We start from the raw sequence: 20,282 nt of genomic DNA, 5'->3' as shown, positions 1-20,282 counted from the left end.
TGTATATATATATATATATACATACATACAGTGCATCTGGAAAGTATTCACAGCGCTTCACTTTTTCCACATTTTGTTATGTTACAGCATTATTCCAAAATGGAATAAATTCATTCTCTATCAGGCTGGATGGGAAGCGTCGGTGCACAGCCATTTTCAGATTTCTCCAGAGATGTTCAATCGGATTCGAGCTTGGGCTCTGGCTGGGCCACTCAAGGACATTCACAGAGTTGTCCTGAAGCCCCTCCTTTGATATCTTGGTTGTGTGCTTAGGGTCGTTGTCCTGCTAAATGATGAACCGATGCCTCAGTCTGAGGTCAAGAGCGCTCTGGAGTAGGTGTTCTTTGCACATTTCTGCATTCATCTTTCCCTCTATTCTGACTAGTCTCCCAGTTCCTGCCACTAAAAAACATCCCCACAGCATGATGCTGCCACCATAATGCTTCTCTGTAGGGATGGTATTGGCCTGAGAGTTCAATCTTTGTCTCATCAGACCAGAGAATTTTGTTTCCCATGGTCTGAGAGTCCTTCAGGTTCATTTTGGCAAACTCCAGGTGGGCTGCCATGTGCTTTTTACTAAGTAGTGGCTTCCGTCTGGCCACTTTACCATACATGCCTGATTTGTGGATTGCTGCAAATATGGTTGTCCTTCTGGAAGGTTCTCCTCTCTCCACAGAGGAATGCTGTAGCTCTGATAGAGTGACCACTGGGTTCTTGGTCACCTCCCTGACTATGGCCATTCTTCCCTGATTGCTCAGTTTAGATGGCCGGCCAGCTCTAGGAAGAGTCCTGGTGGTTCAGAACTTCTTCCATTTATGGCTGATGGAGGCCACTTTGCTCATAGGGACCTTTAAAGCAGCAGATATTTTTATGTACCCTTCCCCATATTTGTGCCTCAAGACAATCCTGTTTCAGAGGTTTACAGACAACTCCTTTGACTTCATGCTTGGTTTGTGCTCAAACATGCACTGTCAAGCATGGAATCTTATATAGACAGGTGTGTGCCTCTCCAAATCATGTCTAATCAACTGAATTTACCACAGGTGAACTCCAAGGATGATCAGTGGAAACAGGATGCACCTGAGCTCAATTTTGAACAACATGGCAAAGGCTGTGAATACTTATGTACATGTGACTTATTAGTTTTCGAGTTTTAACAAATTTGCAAAAAATCTCAAAAAAACTTTTTTCATGTTGTCATTATGGGGTATTGTGTGTAGAATTTTGAGGAAAAAAATTAATTTATCCCATTTTGGAATAAGTCTGTAACATAACAAAATGTGGAAAGAGTGAAGCTTTGTGAATACTTTCTGGATGCACTGTATATACATATATATATATATATATATATATATATGATAAACCAGTAGCAAAACACTGGTTACAATATAAACATTCAGTATCCAGCCTCAAATGCATGCTGATCGACCATATCCCTCCCTCTATCCGTGGTGGCGATAGGGAATTAAAGCTTAAATGACGTGAATCACGGTGGATCTTTGAGTTAGAGACACTTACTCCACAAGGTCTAAATGAAGCGAATCCATATGGGATATTTTTACAATGATTTAGAGATGTGTCATTTCTTCTTGAATAGTCAAATCCCTGGTCTTGTTCTATATATATGTATCTTTGGCCCAGTATGTTGTGGTTGTCTGCGGGCCTGGCGGATGTCAGCCGTTACTATGGCGGCTATGCCAGACCAGTTTCACATCTCATGACACTGTAGTCTATATTGTTTTATTAGTAGTTTTTCTTTGTAATATTATTAAAAGTTATGTTTTATGATAGTTAGACATCATTTTGGTATTCTATGTGCCATCACAGATCTGAGTATTGGGTCAGCACACCACTCATGGATTTATTGATATATTGCAGAGTATACCCCTTTAAATCACTTCTATGTGCACTGAACTATGAGTCTATTAATCGGCGTCCGCTGTTTCCATGACAACAGATTATGTCACAATATGGCGGTACGTCATTTCCGCCCCTGTTACAGCACGTCTGTTAGCCCGTTGTCATGGCAGCACACGTCAATTCCAGCTACTCGCGGCCAGGCGTGCATCATGTCCGCCCCTCGCGTGCATTCCATGGGCTGGTGGAACGCATGCGCACTTCCTGCTTCTCCGTTATTGAGTCACTAAGACACTGTTATTGTGTTCTATGCCTTCGTTTTTTCATTAGGTACTAAGTAGAAGTTTGTAAGTGTACTCTTCTGACTTATAGAAGTTTGTGTAAGGTTATTATCTATGTCATTTGCCCTTCCACACTAAATGGTCTTACAGGAAGTGCCACATGTGGGTGTGTCTGACCAACTCAGATTGATGATGGTATAAATAGCTGTGTATGTGAGCTTGCCAAACATGCTGCTTCTGGTGCTCTGTCACCAACAACACTGCTTTGATGTCTTGACAAAGATCATTTGGATATGATCGAAACGTCAACCTGATGTTGTACCAATAAATGACCTTTTGACTTCTTTTTACAAATTTGGTGAGTGCCCTCTTTTACAAAAGACTATATATATATATATATATATATATATATACATATATGCAGTGGAGACCGGCGGCACTCAAGCAGACTCAAATCATGTAGACAAAAAGCGGTTTGTTTATTCCGACATATTTCAGGGAACATGTCGGAATAAACAAACCGCTTTTTGTCTACATGATTTGAGTCTGCTTGAGTGCCGCCGGTCTCCACTGCATATTTTGAGGATCAGCATTGCTTCTCTAGGAGGGCACCGCAGCACGTTATCAGTGGGAGAGGGAGTGCCGGGATCATCACATTGTATATATATATATATATATATATATTGGAAAGCGGAAGTATGGCGCCACAGGTGTATGTGAAATAGAATAATACAGTGGTAAATGCAACAATTCAGACACTCCTTTAGTGATATAAGGCATCAGCTAACCCCTAAGTATTAGGCAGGGATAAACTGCCTTGGATTGGATATGTAGAGAGGGGGATAGGGGTATCAGCGACCGACAGTGTCTGATAAAATATGTTAAAAATATGAAGAAACTTGCTGGATATGTAAAAAATAACAATATATTTATTTATACAAATTAAAAAAATGAATAGGGTGGGTTAAAAACCGGAGGATATATACTGCTAAATGATACCAGGTAAAAAATAGCTAAAAAACTAGATTAAAAACATACAGTAAAAAACAATAAATAATTAAATATCGGATAAGAGAGTGCTGCTTATCTTAAAAATGGAGAGTCAATTGAGGTACACCCAACGCATTTCGTCCATCAGACTTCATCAAGGGGTAAGGATACTAGCTGGATTCTTTATGTTAGGGGAGATTAATAGTGGTCTAGATAGATATTGCTGCAAAAAGGGGGTATTTCTAGCCACATCAGAATATAAATAGTGGAGGTTAATTGAGACAATAATTTACATAGTGCTAGATCTAGTATTATGATTGGCATTTGTCAGGATATTTAGGCCAATTAAAGTCTTATAGTTTCCAATAGTATATTACACCAGGAAGCTCTCCTCGTTCTCCATAAAAACATAGGGGATGAGAGTTACATAGAGAGAGAGTGATAAGTGAAGAATGTGGAAATGTGTTTAATTAAAGGAGGACATCCATCAATAAATATGTGCATATGTGCTAGATAGTAGAAAATTATATACATATAATATTAAATATCTAAGAGATATAGTAGGTGAATTTATAATGAGAATAATCAGTCATATACTAAAGCTTAGTGATATATATAAGGATAGTGCATCTGTGTATGACTGATATTGGAGATTTATACATACTAAATTATATATACGATACGTAAAAGAGTGATAATACTCTGTGTGGTGATGGAGTATATGTATATCTATGTTACAAATATGAATACTGCTAGGAGCCCACCAAGGTCCACTCTTATACAGTACCCAATCTTCGCAAGTGGTTACCCACTTGGTACTGGTTGGGCCCAACACTGCTTAGCTTCCAAGATCTGGCAGGATTGGGCGTGAAACCAGTGCGGTATGACTGTACCTTGAGGCGAAATGACTTAGGCACACAGTAATGAGATTTTTATTATTAACATTAATAAATTACATACAGTGTTTTATTGAAAAGTGACTAGCCGTAGGATAATTCTATAGTGAGGTGAATTGTGCTTGAGAAAAGGAAGAAGTGTCAGTCTGTAACCGGAGGAACTTTGGCGAAGGTACTTCTCTCATAGAAATGGTGCAATTTCGTATCCCTCGTTGAAGCCCATGGGGTGTGTGGTTTTCAGTTGGAATATCTAAAACATCTCTCTCTGGGAGAGCTTCTTAGCCAGGTTTCCACCCCTTTCACCAGTGGTCACGTGTTCGATGGCTTTAAAGGTCATCTCTTCTGGATTGGAGTTATGTTTCAGTTTGAAGTGTCTATACAGCAGATGAGTCTCTGTTTTGTTTTTAATACTGCGTACATGTTCTTGTATCCTGATTTTCAAAGTTCTTTTTGTTTTACCCACATATTTCTTGTGGCATGTACATTCTAGCAGATAGATCACTGATGTGATGTTACAGTTCATGAACTCTTTGATTTTGAATTCCTGAGTGCCATCCGTATTGCTGAAGGTTTTCCTATTAGGGTTGAGGAACTTACAGATATTGCAATGTCCACATTTGTAGGATGCAGTGCATTTAGGGAGAGAGTGAGGGTTTCCTTCTGATGATATTTCCCGTAACATGCTGGGTGCGAGAATGTCTTTCAAATTTCGTGACTTCCGAAAAACAAGTTCTGGTTGGGTTGGAAGGATCTTTTTTAGGATCGGGTCCATCAAGAGTATGTCCCAGTGAGTTCTTAATGAAGTCCTGATGGCTTGCTCGTGATTACTGTAGGTAGATAGAGACTCCTTCTTTGCCGTCTTGTCCTTATATGTCAGCAGGTTCTGTCTCTCTAAATTTCATGTCTTTGTAACAGCTTCATCTAGTATGGCCTTAGGATATAGTTTTTCTTCAAATCTTTTTCTATATGTACCAAATTGTTCCTCACAGTCTTTAGTTTTGTAACAGTTCCTCTTTATTCTGTGGAACTGTGAATAAGGAATGTTGTTCTTCCATTTTTTTAGAGTGATTTCTCTTATAATGAAGGCAGCTGCTCTTATCAACATCTTTTATAAAGTTTTTCGTAGACACCATCCCTTCCTCTCTGGTTAAGATCAAATCCAAGAATTCAATTGACTTTTTATTTAGGTTGTAGGTGAATGATAAGTTAAAATCATTAGTTTGTAAAAGTTTAAAAAAGTCCGTAAACTGTTCAGCGCTCCCATCCCATATAATCAAGATGTCGTCAATGTATCTTTTATACATGACAATAGATTCCTTGAAGTGCTGTGTGGTCCATATGTGCTTCTCCTCCCATTGTCCCATGAATAAGTTAGCGAAACTGGGTGCAAAAATGGTTCCCATAGCAGTGCCACACCGTTGCAGATAGAACTTATCTAAAAACTTAAAATAATTCCGGCTAAAAATAAATTTCAATAAATCGCAGATAAAATTCCTATGGGATTCTGTGAGGGAGTTATCTTTGTCCAAATTTTCTCTGCTTGCTTCAATTCCCTTTTTATGCTCGATACAGGTATATAAAGATTGGATGTCAATGGTTATCCATAAATTTCCATTTCACATTCTTTATTTCATTCAAAACCATGGTGGTGTCTTTGAGAAAGGATGGTAATTTCCTGACGTACGGGTTTAAAAATATATCCACATATTTAGATAAATTAGATGTAAGGGAGTCTATCCCTGCGACGATTGGTCTCCCGGGTGAATTGGATAGGCTCTTGTGGATTGTAGGTAAAAAGTAAAATACGGGTGTCGTTGGGTTGGATTGCATTAAAAAGGAAAATTCATCCTTTGTGATGACATCATTTCTCAGGCCCTGTAGAAGTAGGAACCTTAGTTCATCTATATATAGATCTTTCGGATCGTCTGGCAGCATGGTATAGGAGTTGGAATCTCCTAAGAGTCTTTGTGCTTCTTGGACATAGATGTCCCGATCCATGATCACCAACCCCCCATCCCCCTTTGTCAGGCGGTTTTAAAACGATTTGGTTGTTCTTCTGGAGTTTTCTCATTGCTTCTATTTCTCTGTTATGTAGATTCTTGTTCGTCACTGGTGTGGGTTCTGTCTCGCACAGGTCTTTTTTCACTAGATCGTAGAATACGCTTATGTTGCTCCCTTTCGATTCTACTGGGTAATACTTGCTCTTTGGTTTGAGTCCGGATTTGGAGTTCGCTTCATAGTTTGAAATGACGGTATTTTCTTTTTTCATGAAGTGTCTCTTTAGTGTTAATTTTCGCACAAACTTATTGAGATCAATGAAGGTGTCAAACTTGTTTAAGCATTGTTTAATATTATATGTATATCATTTTCTACTATCTATCACATATGCACATATTTATTGATGGATGTCCTCCTTTAATTAAACACGTTTCCACATTCTTCACTTATCACTCTCTCTCTATGAAACTCTCATTCCCTATGTTTTTATGGAGAACGAGGAGAGCTTCCTGGTGTAATATACTATTGGAAACTATAAGACTTTAATTGGCCTAGATATCCTGACAAATGCCAATCGTAATACTAGATCTAGCACTATATAAATTATTGTCTCAATTAACCTCCACTATTTATATTCTGATGTGGCTAGAAATACCCCCTTTTTGCAGCAATATCTATCTAGACCATTATTAAACTCCCCTAACATAAAGAATCCAGCTAGTATATAGCATTAATAAACATTTTTAATAAGATGAATTAACACACTAATATATGTATTCTTGTTTGTTTCTGTGTGCGAGCTGCTCCCGCATCGGCATTCAGTACTATTACATGTCCGTGATGAAAGAGGCTCCAAAAAGATGGCCGCCGTGATGATTGACAGCCTTCCCCAGCCTATACCTAACATAGACGATGATCCCGGCCGAGACAGGAAGTGACGCGGTGACCTGTTCGGAAGTGGGGCAGAGGAGTACAATCACAGTGACCCACTTACCGGAAGTGTGGCGCAATGCGCATGCACAATATGAAGATTCGGACAAAGAAAGTGGGGCGGAAGTGACGACGGATCCATCCCCGGACTAGTTTTTACAATATCACATATTTTAAAACTCGTTTTCACATCATTTTCAGCTTTCTGAGGTTGTCATTTAGGTCACTACCATTTGAATATGTTTATATAAAAATTTTTTTGTATAGAACAGTAGTATCAGTCCTTACAGGAAGTGATGTCACAATTATCTATTCCTAATTGTATGTGCTATAAATAAGAGTGCCTGCTCAGTGGTCCCTTACCCCTTGATGAAGTCTGATGGACGAAATGCGTTGGGTGTACCTCAATTGACTCTCCATTTTTAAGATAAGCAGCACTCTCTTATCCAATATTTAATTGTTTATTGTTTTTTACTGTATTTATTTAATCAAGTTTTTTTAGCTATTTTTTACCTGGTATCATTTAGCAGTATATATCCTCCGGTTTTTAACCCACCCTATTAATTTTTTAAAATTGTATAAATAAATATATTGTTATTTTTTACGTATCCAGCAAGTTTCTTCATATTTTTAACATATTTTATCAGACACTGTCGGTCGCTGATACCCCTATCCCCCTCTCTACATATATATATATATATATATATATGCAAACAAATATAGAAAACCACAGCACTTGCCACCCCAGAAGCGGGGTGCAATGTCTGCACTCACCACTCACAGGGTGGGGCGCATGCAGCCCATGGCCACCTACCCAAATACATACAAACAGAAAGTTCAGCACTCACCATAGCAAGCTCACTTAGCCTCACAACATAAATTTTTTGGAATAAGTCTGTATCATAACAAAATGTGGAAAAAGTGAAGTGCTGTGAATACACAGGTAATGTGCTGGCTTGGTGGGCATCTGAGGTGTGCAACATACCATCTGCACACATATCACTCATTACTGTTATGGGTAAAAAGGTTTTTTTTTATTAAAGATGCAAAAAAGGATGATTATCAGCTTTTTGGCCAAGGGTGGCAGTATTATTGAAACAGCACAGTATGTGAACTGTCCGTGTGCTGCTGTGGTGAAATTGTATAGTGACTGGACAAATGGCATGATTGCAAATTACTGACATGAAAACTGCTGAGCAGCATGTGACATTGATGAGAGAGATGAACGTTGGCTACGAAGGTACGGGAGGGATGACCAACACGCTACATTGGAGCAGCTCATTGTCATAATGAACCTGGTGTCTACCAGATGTGTGTCTACAATAACAGTCCAGCCCGACTATCTGCTGTCCATGCTGCATACGGTGGTTGCTCTGGTTGATGCATATAGGCACAGATGATGTCCACAAAAATGTATAAGCACAAGCAATGAACAACTTAGCGGTGAGTCTTTATGGAACTTGACAGGGCAAAGCAAGGCACAGTAAACAAGGTAACTTGGCTGAAGGAGTCCCCTGGATTTCAGGCAAGCCAAGGTAAGGCTGGTACTGGAGCCGGCTGAACAGATTTTCAGACTAGGTCTCAGATACACAGTCAGGAGCTCAGGTAATGTACTCAGGATTCCTGCAGGACAGGATTCTCAGGATTCAGGCAGGACATGTTTCTCATGAATCAGGCGATACAGGGATCTCAGGATTCTGGCAGGACAGTGTTCACAAGACAGGGTAACACAAGTAATATAACTGGCAGTTCTGTGCAGTCATGGTTGCCTTTTATCAGGAGCAGAGACCAATGTGCCAGGCAACCCAGTTTTGATTACAGAATACATTGCAGTGGACATGCTGCACATAGGAGAGCAGTATAGAGTGTTACAGCTAATTAACACCAGCAGGGATGCAAACAGAACAATTAATGCTACCTGATAGCAGCACCTCTGACTGCACAGAGGTACTGCAGGTAGACACAAGACAGCAGCACTTCTGGTAGCACAGAGGTACTGCAGGCCAGACACTATAAATGGTAGAGATGTAACACCTATATACTAAAAGTCTAATGCTGCTCCTCACCATGGGGGGAATTCAAAATTTTTGCAAGCTGGCAGCAACTAGAGGGTGCCCAACAGAGCAATTCAAGTGTTGCTCTGTTGGGGCATGCACAGCCGATGGCGCTGCCAATAGAGTCATTTTTTTCCATCATTTTGATGGGATGGTTACTAATGTATACTGTACTGTGTATGTATATATATATATATATATATAATGAAGGCAGGAAGGTGGAACGGCAATCACAGTGTGACTGACCATTTTTACATAATTTTTGATGACCCGTGAGTGCCATTCCACCTTCCTACCTTCATTGTGCAATTTTTCAGAAGGGCACCAGGGCACATATTATTATTAACGGAGTGCCGGTCATCTTGCTTTCATATATATATATATATATATATATATATATATCCATATCCATCCCACAGCTTACACATGTGGGTATGAACAGAACCAACACACTGTTCTATATTTGAGCAAACAATATAATTGAAGAAACTTGATAAAATCCAGCATATACTCATCATGGTGCAGCAGAAGTACAACATATATAGCATCCCATCCCATCCCATATATATATATATATATATATATATATGCATGCTGTGCTGGTCCGGCACTTGAGTTATAAAGTAGATGTGCTCCGGTGCCCTCCCTCCATCCCCTGGCTTCCCAGGTATGTAGCATGCAGTGCGAAATAAGGCGGCATTCTGGAGTCCTAATCAGTGATCAAAACGATGGTGTATTTGCAGTCAATGTTTCAGGTCTGAGCCCCATCTTCAGGACACACAACAGTGAATTGTGCACAAAACAAACATTATATACCTTACCAGGAGTCACCTCCAGCTGCCTCCGTTTCACGCTTTCGGATCCCGTTGCCGTTACTTCTGATCCACTTCTGGTCATGTGTCCGGAAGTGAAGTCACACGGGCCGTCCTGCAGGCACCGGGGCTGTCACTGTGGCAACCTGCAAACAATACAAATATTGCCATAACAATCATATTCAAAGAAAGGTGTATTTAAGACGTGTATAAAACACATGATGCTGTGAAAAGCGTTCAGCTATATCATAATAAAAACATACATAGTAACATACATAGTATATGAGATTGAATAGAGGCAAATTGCCCATCGTGTTCAACCTGTTTTAAGTTGTGATAAAATATTATGAATATGATCACGCCATGTTTACTAGTGTTAATAACAATTACTGAGTACATTTGATTTTTGAAGGACACAACTTCTTACAATCATACAAAGCTTCACCTTATCACATTATGCAAATAGCCATTGTTAAGATTCAATCCTCTATCAACCTTGCCTGACCTCCTTTATTCCTTTCTAATTAGTGTAGCTCCTCCATAGCAATAGGCTGTGATTAATGGGAGATAACATAGATACAGAAAAAGGAATGCAGACAGATTAAGACAACATGATTTATTTTGACACATACAGTAAAATCCTACAAAGTTAGTCCACTGCATCACCATATTCCTTGATAAACACCAGGCAGCTCATCATCAGACCAGGCTACGGTACTCATAATTAGCCAGCTATAGACAGAACATTTGGGAAAGGCAAAGAGCTATTCATCTAAAATTCATACTACTGTGATCTTGGCTCACAACATGAAGTTCTTTCATACAGGGGGTGGGGGTGGGGTGTTATCAGGCCTCATACAAATTTGAGATTGTACGTTACATATTTTTTTATTTCTATGTGCTTTCATTGGGAAGATAAGGAGAGTACTTGAATTTCTGTTATTACAAATAAAAATGCTGAGTGAGGCAATTCTGCAAAGCGTTTATGCCTCCTTGTACTCACCTTTCCCTCTCCAAACTGTGGACACATACAAAACATAGACACAAGAAACAATGAAAGGATACTGTATTAGAGTACTATCAAAGTGCCTTTACATTAAAAAAAGCATGAATTGAAAATAGGTATACTAAGCTGTATAGTGGGATCAGTATCTTAAAGTGGGATCAGTATCTTAAATTTGTGTTCTTAAATGTATATGTCACTTACACCTCTTTAAATACCTTAAGAAATATTCGCTTGTTTATATTTTTGCTGCATATGCGTCAGAACATATGCAGGAAAAGAGAAGTGGCAAAATGTGTACATCCCATATATTCAGTTGTAAACGTGTCACAATGCTTCCAACTGTATAATACTAACATACCATGGTGGTTATTCAGAGTTATTAGCAAACCAAAAAAGTTAGCAATTGGGCAATACCATGTTGCACTGAAGGTGGGATAGATGTAACATGTGCAGAAAGAGAGTTAGATTTGGGTGGGCTGTGTTCAAACTGAAATCTAGTGCCTAATTAAGACCTGATCACTGGGCAGCGATTTTTGCAGCCCTGCGATCAGATAGTTGCCACCTACTTGGGGAGTGTATTTTAGCTGTGCAAGTGTGCGAACGCATGTGTAGAAGAGCTGGACAAACTGATTTTGTGCAGTCTCTGTGCAGCCCAGGACTTCCTTAGCTGCTTCAATAACTTCAGCCGGTCCAGGACCTTTTTTGATGTCAGACACCCTCCCATCCAACGCTTGTACACGCCTGCAGTTTTCCAGACACTCCCTAAAAAAACGGACAGTTGCCACTAACAAACGCACTCTTCCTATCAATCTCCTTGCGATCGCCCGTGTGATCACTTTTTTCGCACCATCCCGTCGCTATGCACCAATGCCCGGTGCAGTCGTCTGACATGCCTGCGCATTGTGGTGCATACGCATGCACAGTACAGACCTGATTGCAGGCTGTTAGAAAACCCAGCCTAGCGATCAGGTCTGAATTAGGCCCTAAACTGCAGTGTAACAATAAAGCAGCCAGTATTTACCATGAACAAAAACAATATAACCCACCCAAAATGTAATCTATCTGCACATGTTACATCTGCCTCACCTTCAGTGCAACATGGTTTTGCCCAGTTGCTAACTTTTTTGTTTGCTATCAACTCTGAATAACCCCTATATTCACCAGGTTTACACCAGGCACATATATATATTGGCCAAATTAATATAAAACACCCAGCTGTAAATACGATTATACTCAGTCAACATTATATATGTCTTGTATAATATTACTTTGACTATTACACTATAATATGTATGTTTTGGTTGGATGTAAGTATATTATGCAGGGCAAATAGGTTTACCACCTTATCATTTTCATATTCCCTGATTGGGACCAGGGAGTGGTCAAAACCACACTTTATATGATGCCGCATAACTACCTCATGACTCTTTATATGTCAGCCCTGAGCCCCATAATGCCCATCAATATGCCAGCATCGAGCACTATACTGTAATGCCCCATTATATGCCAGCCCAGAGCCAAGTAATGCCCCTTTAAACTCAAGAGAAGAAACCCCTCATGCCCATTTATGCCTGGCTTCCTGATGACAGTCTGCAGCAAAGGTTATTGCTAAGTACACTCTGTAATTGCCTGCATTTCAATTATTTAAACTATAATCTCAGTGGCAGACACTTATTACTGGAATCTTAGAACTCTGCTTCTTCTCTGTGCAGGCTGTGCTACCACCACCAAGTCTCTATTGCGTCTGACAACCCCTAATCTGCCTACAGATGGGTACTCCGTTATCTTGGCTGACCGAGGCATTAGCCACGATCAGGCATACGCAGCATGCCTGGGCGCAAGGAGGCGCGCCTAGTCGAAGGGAGGCGCACAGAGCGTTTGGCGTTACCTTTGAGTGTAATACCTAAGATCATCCACCAGATGTCGCTTTTTAAAATCACCAATGCGCAAGCGTATGTTCTCCATTAAAATACAATACTGTACTACAGCGTAAGAACTACTTTATTGGTGCATCTCATTACGCTACATTATGCTAAAGTGTGTAATACAGTCTATAACAGTATATACTGTACAGATGCAAATAGTACAGCCTATACAGATGCAAATGAACAAGTTACAGATATAGTATGGTCTATTGATGTTAGGGATATGTGAGCATCCAAATCCCATAGTATTGAGTATAATGGGAAGAGATAAAAGCTCATTCCTAAGTTCCTGGATGCCAAATCACTGTGTGTATAGTTTATACAGACGCAAATGAACGTGTTAAAACACTTGTGTATGCAGACGCAACTAATGTGTGAAAGGAATAATGTAGCTCATTGACTTTACAGTATGTACAGTGCACGAAATGAGCGTCCGAGTCCCCTAATGGCACAAACGAACACCAATGGGAAAGAATCGCTCTTTGCAGTACTTTTACACATGAACTTGAGAATCTTCCATGCAGTGTTGTGGGCTAGCGATGAAGGCTCCTGTCTGCCACACTAGAGTCCCGAGTTCTATTCCCAAAGTGCCAATCTTTTTTTTGTGTTCCCGTGACATTCACTTTATTATTTTTTTTCTGTAGAAAATACTGTACAGAGATACAAAGGAAGGTGATTTGGCATGCAGGAACTTAGGGAGGAGCTTTTATCTCTCTTCATTATACATAAAAGTACTGCAAAGAGTGATTCCTTCCCATTGGTGTTTGTTTATGCCATTAAGGGACTCGGATGCTCATTTAGTGCACTGTACATACTGTAAAGTCAATGAGCTACATTATTCCTTTCACACATTAGTTGCGTCTGCATGCACAAGTGTTCACATATTAGTTGCGTCTGCATACACAAGTGTTTTAACACGTTCGTTTGCATCTGAATAAACTTTTTTTTAACTCTGTCCATTGGTCACCATCTGTGTGTACACTATGCAGTACAGGACTGTATATTAACATTACAGTCATTACTGACCATTTGCCAGAGCTTGTACTATAGATCAATCCGCCGCTATTCAAACTAAAGCACTGGATTAGTGAAGCATTAGCCACCCAGTGGTGGAGATGTGTATTGCATGCTGAGTATCTAGTTGTGCCTCAATGCACCTGTCCGTGAATAAACTCAACAACCTAAGCTATCGCCTAAGCATGACTAAACCTCCATCTAGGTGCAGAAACATTCAAGATAACGGAGGACCCATCCTGTATGTAGCTGACCCTCGCATAGTGCAGGGAAAAACCTGCAGCCACAAACTTTTTTCACAGGCTAAATAAAGCTAAGGAAGATATAATCACCTGTGTCACCCTGTCAGCTGCTGGAGGGAAGCTGCCCCAGCCCCCACTGCATTTTGCACTTCTCCCCCTATCAGAGCCCAGTTTCCATCACCACCATCTCTGTTATTGGCTGACAAAGGTGAGTTGGGTCTTGGGATGGCCTTATGGGGCCCTGGATGCATTATTTTTCAGTGGAATTTTGATTACATTTTTAAAATAAAGATAAAACATAAGTAAATGTATTAATTATGATGGATAAATAATCCATGGAGTGGCAAACAAGACGGCAGGGGCGGATTGGCCATAGGGCTCACCAGGAAAATTCTTGGTAGGCTGACTTGTATGTGGGGTCGGTTTTGTGTATTGTCATGTGGCCCTACCCCCTACATGACAGGCAGCCTGCTGCACTCAGTACACTGCATTGTTTCCATTCATTCTGTTATTCCATCTCTGCGGTACAGCAATGCTGCCTTCCAGTAATGCGGTATACCTCTTGCACTACTCATGTCGTGCCACCATTTTACAGGGCAACTTTTAGTTCCCAATCTGCCCCTGGTCTGATACACAACTGCAGCAAAAGACGAAAGGAAGGCCACAATTGCATATAATCAGGCCCTATGAGGAGGGATCCCACCCCTGTCAACAGACTCCACCCACTCAACAGACCACACCCACATTAGGGCTGCTTTCATAAATATCCTGGGCTGGTTTTCCATCCCAATCCACCCCTGCAAGATGGCATTTATCTGAAATGGATCTGCCATATACTGTTTGCTTACATACAATACAATACAATACAATACAATACAATACATTGTTTGGAGCAGGTGGTTCAAGTGTTTGGAGTATGTGGTTCAAGTGTATGTTATTATTTTTGGTTAACATTTGAAAACGATATATTTTTTATTTCACTTTATTTACCTAGGTGTAATGATTACAGAATTTAGCTTTACTATTATTTCTATTATTATATTTACTATTATTTCTATAATTTAAAAACCTCAGGTCCTCCATAAAATCCACCCATTTCTCAATGACATCTAATGTTTCTTATTTTTTTTTACAATGGGTATACATTATTGCCCTGATATTTTCTAAACATCTTCGCACTGTATTGAAAATCATCTATTACAAATATCATGTTTTGTCTGCAATTCTGTAATTATGTGGTATCTGATGTTTTGTTTTACAACTATTAATCTCACTGTTAGTGATAATAGTTTTGTCACAGATCTTCAATAGAGCCTTAAAAGAAAAACAACAAATAAGAGATTAAAACAGAATTAAAATATCCTCTGTGTTTCAGATAGAATACATCCAACACTAAAAGCATAGAAAGATTTTATCGCCTTGGTAGTAATATAAGTAATTTATGTTTCCCCTTTCCACTATTCATTTTTATTGCTACATTATGGAAAAAGATATTGCTTTTTCGAGATATGGAGCACATCTTCAAACTCTCTAGAAATATCCAATGTAAAGGTTAGGCATTTGAAATGTTATTGTGGTTAAGGTCAGAGATATTTAGTGACCTACTCACTCCCTAGTAAATATACATTTTGAGAAATAATTTTTATTATAGCTAGGAGTTCTTAATAAGTATTTAACAGTATGTGTATAAATTAATAATCTGATTCATTTTTGCTTTTCTAGATTCAATTCACATAAATTGCTAGTATGAATTTTGCACAGCATGTAATGAGACCAAACAAAGCATATTACATTAATGGATTAAAAAAGAGTAAAACATAATTATAGAATTAGGCTCTGTTTTATGTGTAAATCACACCATGTAATTCAAATGGCTTATGCATTCTGTGGCACTGCTTACTATCTTGCCCAGTTTAGGACTCCCGTGGGTTGTTGTTGTTTTTTTTTAAAGAAGTCTCTTTTGTTTTATTTTATTTGTTATTGCCTATGGTATGTTCATCTTACCAAGCTACTACTTCTTATTCACCCATACTAGTATGATGGAAAGGCAGGGAAGGAAGGAAGGGGGAGCTTGTAGCCCTGATATTTTCTACATTATTACAGAAAATTGTATTTGGTGGATTTTATCAACTGAATCAGATTTAGGGGTATATTCAATTGAAGTCGAAAGCTGCCTTCTGTCGAAAAGACGGCAGTTTTCAACTTTTTTAGGTAAGAAGGAGGTTTCGACCTATTCAATATAACCCAAAATTATTTGACAAGACGAGGAATTCGACATGTCGAAAAGCAAGTGGATCGGTGGAATAGCTGCCGATCCACATGCTTCTGTCATCGGCTTTGGCCCCCTTTTCGACCATCTCAATCTGACTTTAAAAAAAGTCAGATTGAGGACATGAGATGGAGGAGTGGGGTGACGGGCTGCAGGGCACTACCTCTGATGGGTTCCCCTGGCCACCTGACAAGTCACCCAGCTGCTGCAGATGCCTCCTCCGGCTGCCGCTGACGGGTCCCCCCGGCTGCCTGACAAGTCCTCCAGCCACTGCAGATGTCTCCCCGGGCACCGCTGATGATTCCCCCCGGCCACCTAACAAGTCCCCCAGCCGCCGCAGATGCCTCCTCTGGCTGCCACTGACAGGTCCTCCCGGCCGCCTGACAAGTTCCCCAACCGCCGCAGATGTCTCACCCGGCGCTGCTGATGAGTATCCCTGGCCACCTGACAGGTACCCCCAGCCACTGCAGATACCTTTCCCTGGCCACCGCTGATGGGTCCCCCCCAGCTGCCTGACAGGTCCCCTGTGATAGATCCTCCCTGCCACCACTGACAGCTACACCCGGGAGCCACTAGCAGCAGTAGGAGGTGACACCGTGAGCGGACAAATCCGACATATACCAGCGAAACACATTGAGCCTGCTGACACCTGTACCCTAACAAGAGGAGATGCTCCTTATTCCGGCAACACTTTGGAATTATTATCCCTTTTGGAAATTTGTTACTTGTATCATCAGCAGTAACTGTCGGCACACATAGGACTTTCCAGCTGACCTAACAGGAGATTGCTTTCTCCCAACCAGTTATTGTTGTCTCAGTGGTTTGAATACCCCACCAGCATAAAAAGGACATTCCAGCTGATAACAAGGGGATGATTGCTACTTCCAAGCAAATCAAATTTATTACTTGGCAACTAGTCACTGACCACTCTTGGCACAATACTTATTTTATATGTGATCTTAATGTTTTTGATAATATTATAACTTTTTAATTTGTGATAATAAATGTTATCAGTTAATTAAATACTTGTGTATTAACCTATACAGCCAGTGCTGGTATATCCTCTTTTTTCACATACTCTTTAACCATTTGGGGTTTAGACAACACCTTTACCAGCTGCTGCTGACAGTGCACTTGTACACTTTTCTCTCTTTATTAAACTGAAATAGGCATCCTGGTTTTGTGTAAAGGACTGGATCAATGGCAGTTTTGCCGTCTTCTGATACAGATAGATAAAAATGACTTCACTGCATATGGTTTATGACCCACGAGTCAGGTCTACGTATACACAGAGTGATGAGGCTGCCACAGGTGGTGCTGGGGGGGGGGGATCTCTCTCATGAAGAATGTGGAAAGAGGTCATAGGCTTCAGCACCGAAGCCCAGGAATCAAGGGCTTGGTACATACAGTATACCCTGAAAATGAGGTGTAAAGTCTCAATGTCAGTTTTAATTTGATTACATGTTTCTGATTAACATGACATGATTATTTATATGAGCAGGAATAAATAGTTATCTAAACATTCTTCCCATTTTTTAAAGGAAGTTTTCATATCTATAGTGGATGTTTTTTTTTATTATTCCACATACATGGGTAGGTACTGGTACTAGCATCAAGAAGAAAGCAGCCAAGGTAGGATTTTTTTACAGCTTCAACTTGTTTGGATGCTTCTCCCTCTCATTTTTGCTTTGTTTTCTAAATTTTCCATGTATGACAATTTTGTGTGCTTCTTGTACTACACTGAGTGGCATTTCTTAATATGGATTATTGTTAAAGTAGCCTAATACTAAGAATAGTATGGGAAGTATTCAAAGCTGCTATACATGACAAATTTAGGAAATATAGGAAAAGAAAGAAACATCCAGTTGAACTGAAGCAAGCTGAAAATCAATTTGAGAACAGAAACACAACTAGTGGTAGATGTGGAATTACTAAGGGGTCTCTTCTGTGATGTTGGCACTGATGCCCTGATATTACATCCACGGGTTGCACAAAAGCTATGTAAAGAATGCTTCTGAAGGAGCTGCATGCTCTTGTGCAGGGAAATGCTTTAATAGAAGGATTACTTATTGGACTTGGAAATTAGGGCCTGAATCAGAAGTACAGTATGCAAAGCTCATGTTCCATGGAATTGAACGAATATCTGTAGACTATGCATGTGTCAATTTGGGGATGTTATTATGGTGTTAGCGGGGAGTGGTTGTTAAAATGCAGGCATGTCATGGCTTTTTTGGGGGGCATGAATCTGATGTCAGTTAATGTACAAAAACATGGCACCTGCGTGACTACTGCCAGGTCCAGTCTGCGTAGCCATAGGTCATCAGTTAAGAATTATTAATCTTTCAAATATTATACTTAATAAGTCCCATATTTCAGTGTTGAGCAAGGGTTTGAAGTTTTCTCCTGTCAAGAGTTTTGACAGGTTTAAATGGGAGAAAGATCACCATTTTTTTGGAAGAAAAGTGCTCTTAAATAAATTTTATTCATTGAAAAAATCTAATTCTGGTCAGAGTTATGATAAAGGGGAACTAGAAGTGATCCAAGAGCTCACAGTGGAAGATCTGGAAGCTCTCCAGACACTACAAGAACTATTAGATCAAGAAGAAAATCCCAATTACAATGCTAGACCAATATGTAAGAAAAAGGGAACCTTTTATCCTCAGTGGAATATTTTCCCCAATGTAGGAATTTTTATGGAGACTGTGTCTAAAGATTTGGACGCACTATGGAGGGCAAATAAGTCTAGATGTCACTTGAACGACAAGCGGACGCAAAATGAAAGGAAAGCTCTTTATGAAATTAAAAGCTGGGATCATGTCCAAATTAAACCTTCCGATAAGGGAGGAAATATAATCATCTGGGATAATTAATTGAATTTAAAGGAGGCAAAAAACAACTTAATGACATACGATGATACAAATGTTTACCATCTCATCCCATGAAGATAAACAAAAAAAAATATGATCAAATGATAACCACAGCATATGAGACAGGCATTATAAACAAAACAGAATTTAAATTTCTGGAAGTGGAAGAACCTAAGACCCCCATGTTTTATTTACTCCCAAAGGTCCACAAAAATGAACAAATACCACCGGGACACCCTATAGTCTCAGCGATAGAAGGCCAGTAAATTTTGGGATACTCACCTGAGGAAATTTGTAAACACCTTACCATCTTATACAAGAGACACTACAGACGTATTGTGTAAATTGAATGAGACCCATGTGAATGAGAAAGTATTCTTGCGATGTTGAGTCATTGTTTACGAGCATCCAACATGAAAGGGGTATTGATTCTGTTGATTATTTCCTCCAGAAAGAAGGTAAAACTGAATTCGGAGAATTCCTGTTAAAATTACTGACGTTTGTACTACCAAAAAACTTTTTTGTCTTTGATGACAAATATTATTTACAGGTGCGGGGCACAGCTATGGGTGCGGCTTGTGCCCCCACCTATGCAAATATATATTTGGGTTGGTGAGAGTAGTCAATTGTGTTCCATGATACAAAGGAACAATATACCCAACATGTGTTGATCTGGATGAGGTATATAGATGATTTTCTGATACTGTGGGATGGTCCCAGGGATAAGTTTAAAGAATTTATCAACATGTTGAATAATGACACCTTTAATTTGAAACTTACCTGTGAGATAAGTCAGTCAGAAGTGACATTTCTTGATTTGAAGGTGAAAAAAATGGAGGATGGTCGGATTGGAACAGACTTATTTAAAAAACATACAGCAACAAACAGCATCTTACATAGATCTAGTGCACATTTCCCCCCAGTACTTAAAGGAATTCCCGAAGGGGAGTTCCTGAGAATGAGCAGAAATTGTTCTGGAATTATGGAATTTGATCCTGATTTGGCTAGAGAATTGGGTCCAAAACCATCTATCAGTTGGAGGAGAACTAACAATCTAAGAGATTAAATAGTCCATAGCCATAACAGTTCCAATAGAACAACTAAAAATAGGACAATTATGGGATCCTATAAATGCAGTAGC

General features: G+C 39.7%; 1 pseudogene; it reads right to left on the bottom strand.

Annotated features, from left to right (window-relative positions):
* Positions 1 to 3,903: 3,903 nt before the first annotated feature.
* On the bottom strand, positions 3,904 to 4,023 carry LOC134930633 (5S ribosomal RNA; annotated as a pseudogene).
* Positions 4,024 to 20,282: the final 16,259 nt, after the last annotated feature.

The sequence above is a fragment of the Pseudophryne corroboree genome, chromosome 5 (genome assembly GCF_028390025.1).
Source record: "Pseudophryne corroboree isolate aPseCor3 chromosome 5, aPseCor3.hap2, whole genome shotgun sequence".
Taxonomy (NCBI): domain Eukaryota; kingdom Metazoa; phylum Chordata; class Amphibia; order Anura; family Myobatrachidae; genus Pseudophryne; species Pseudophryne corroboree.
The sequence above is the reverse complement of the archived record's forward strand: the minus strand, read 5'-3'. Positions and strand labels throughout refer to the sequence as shown.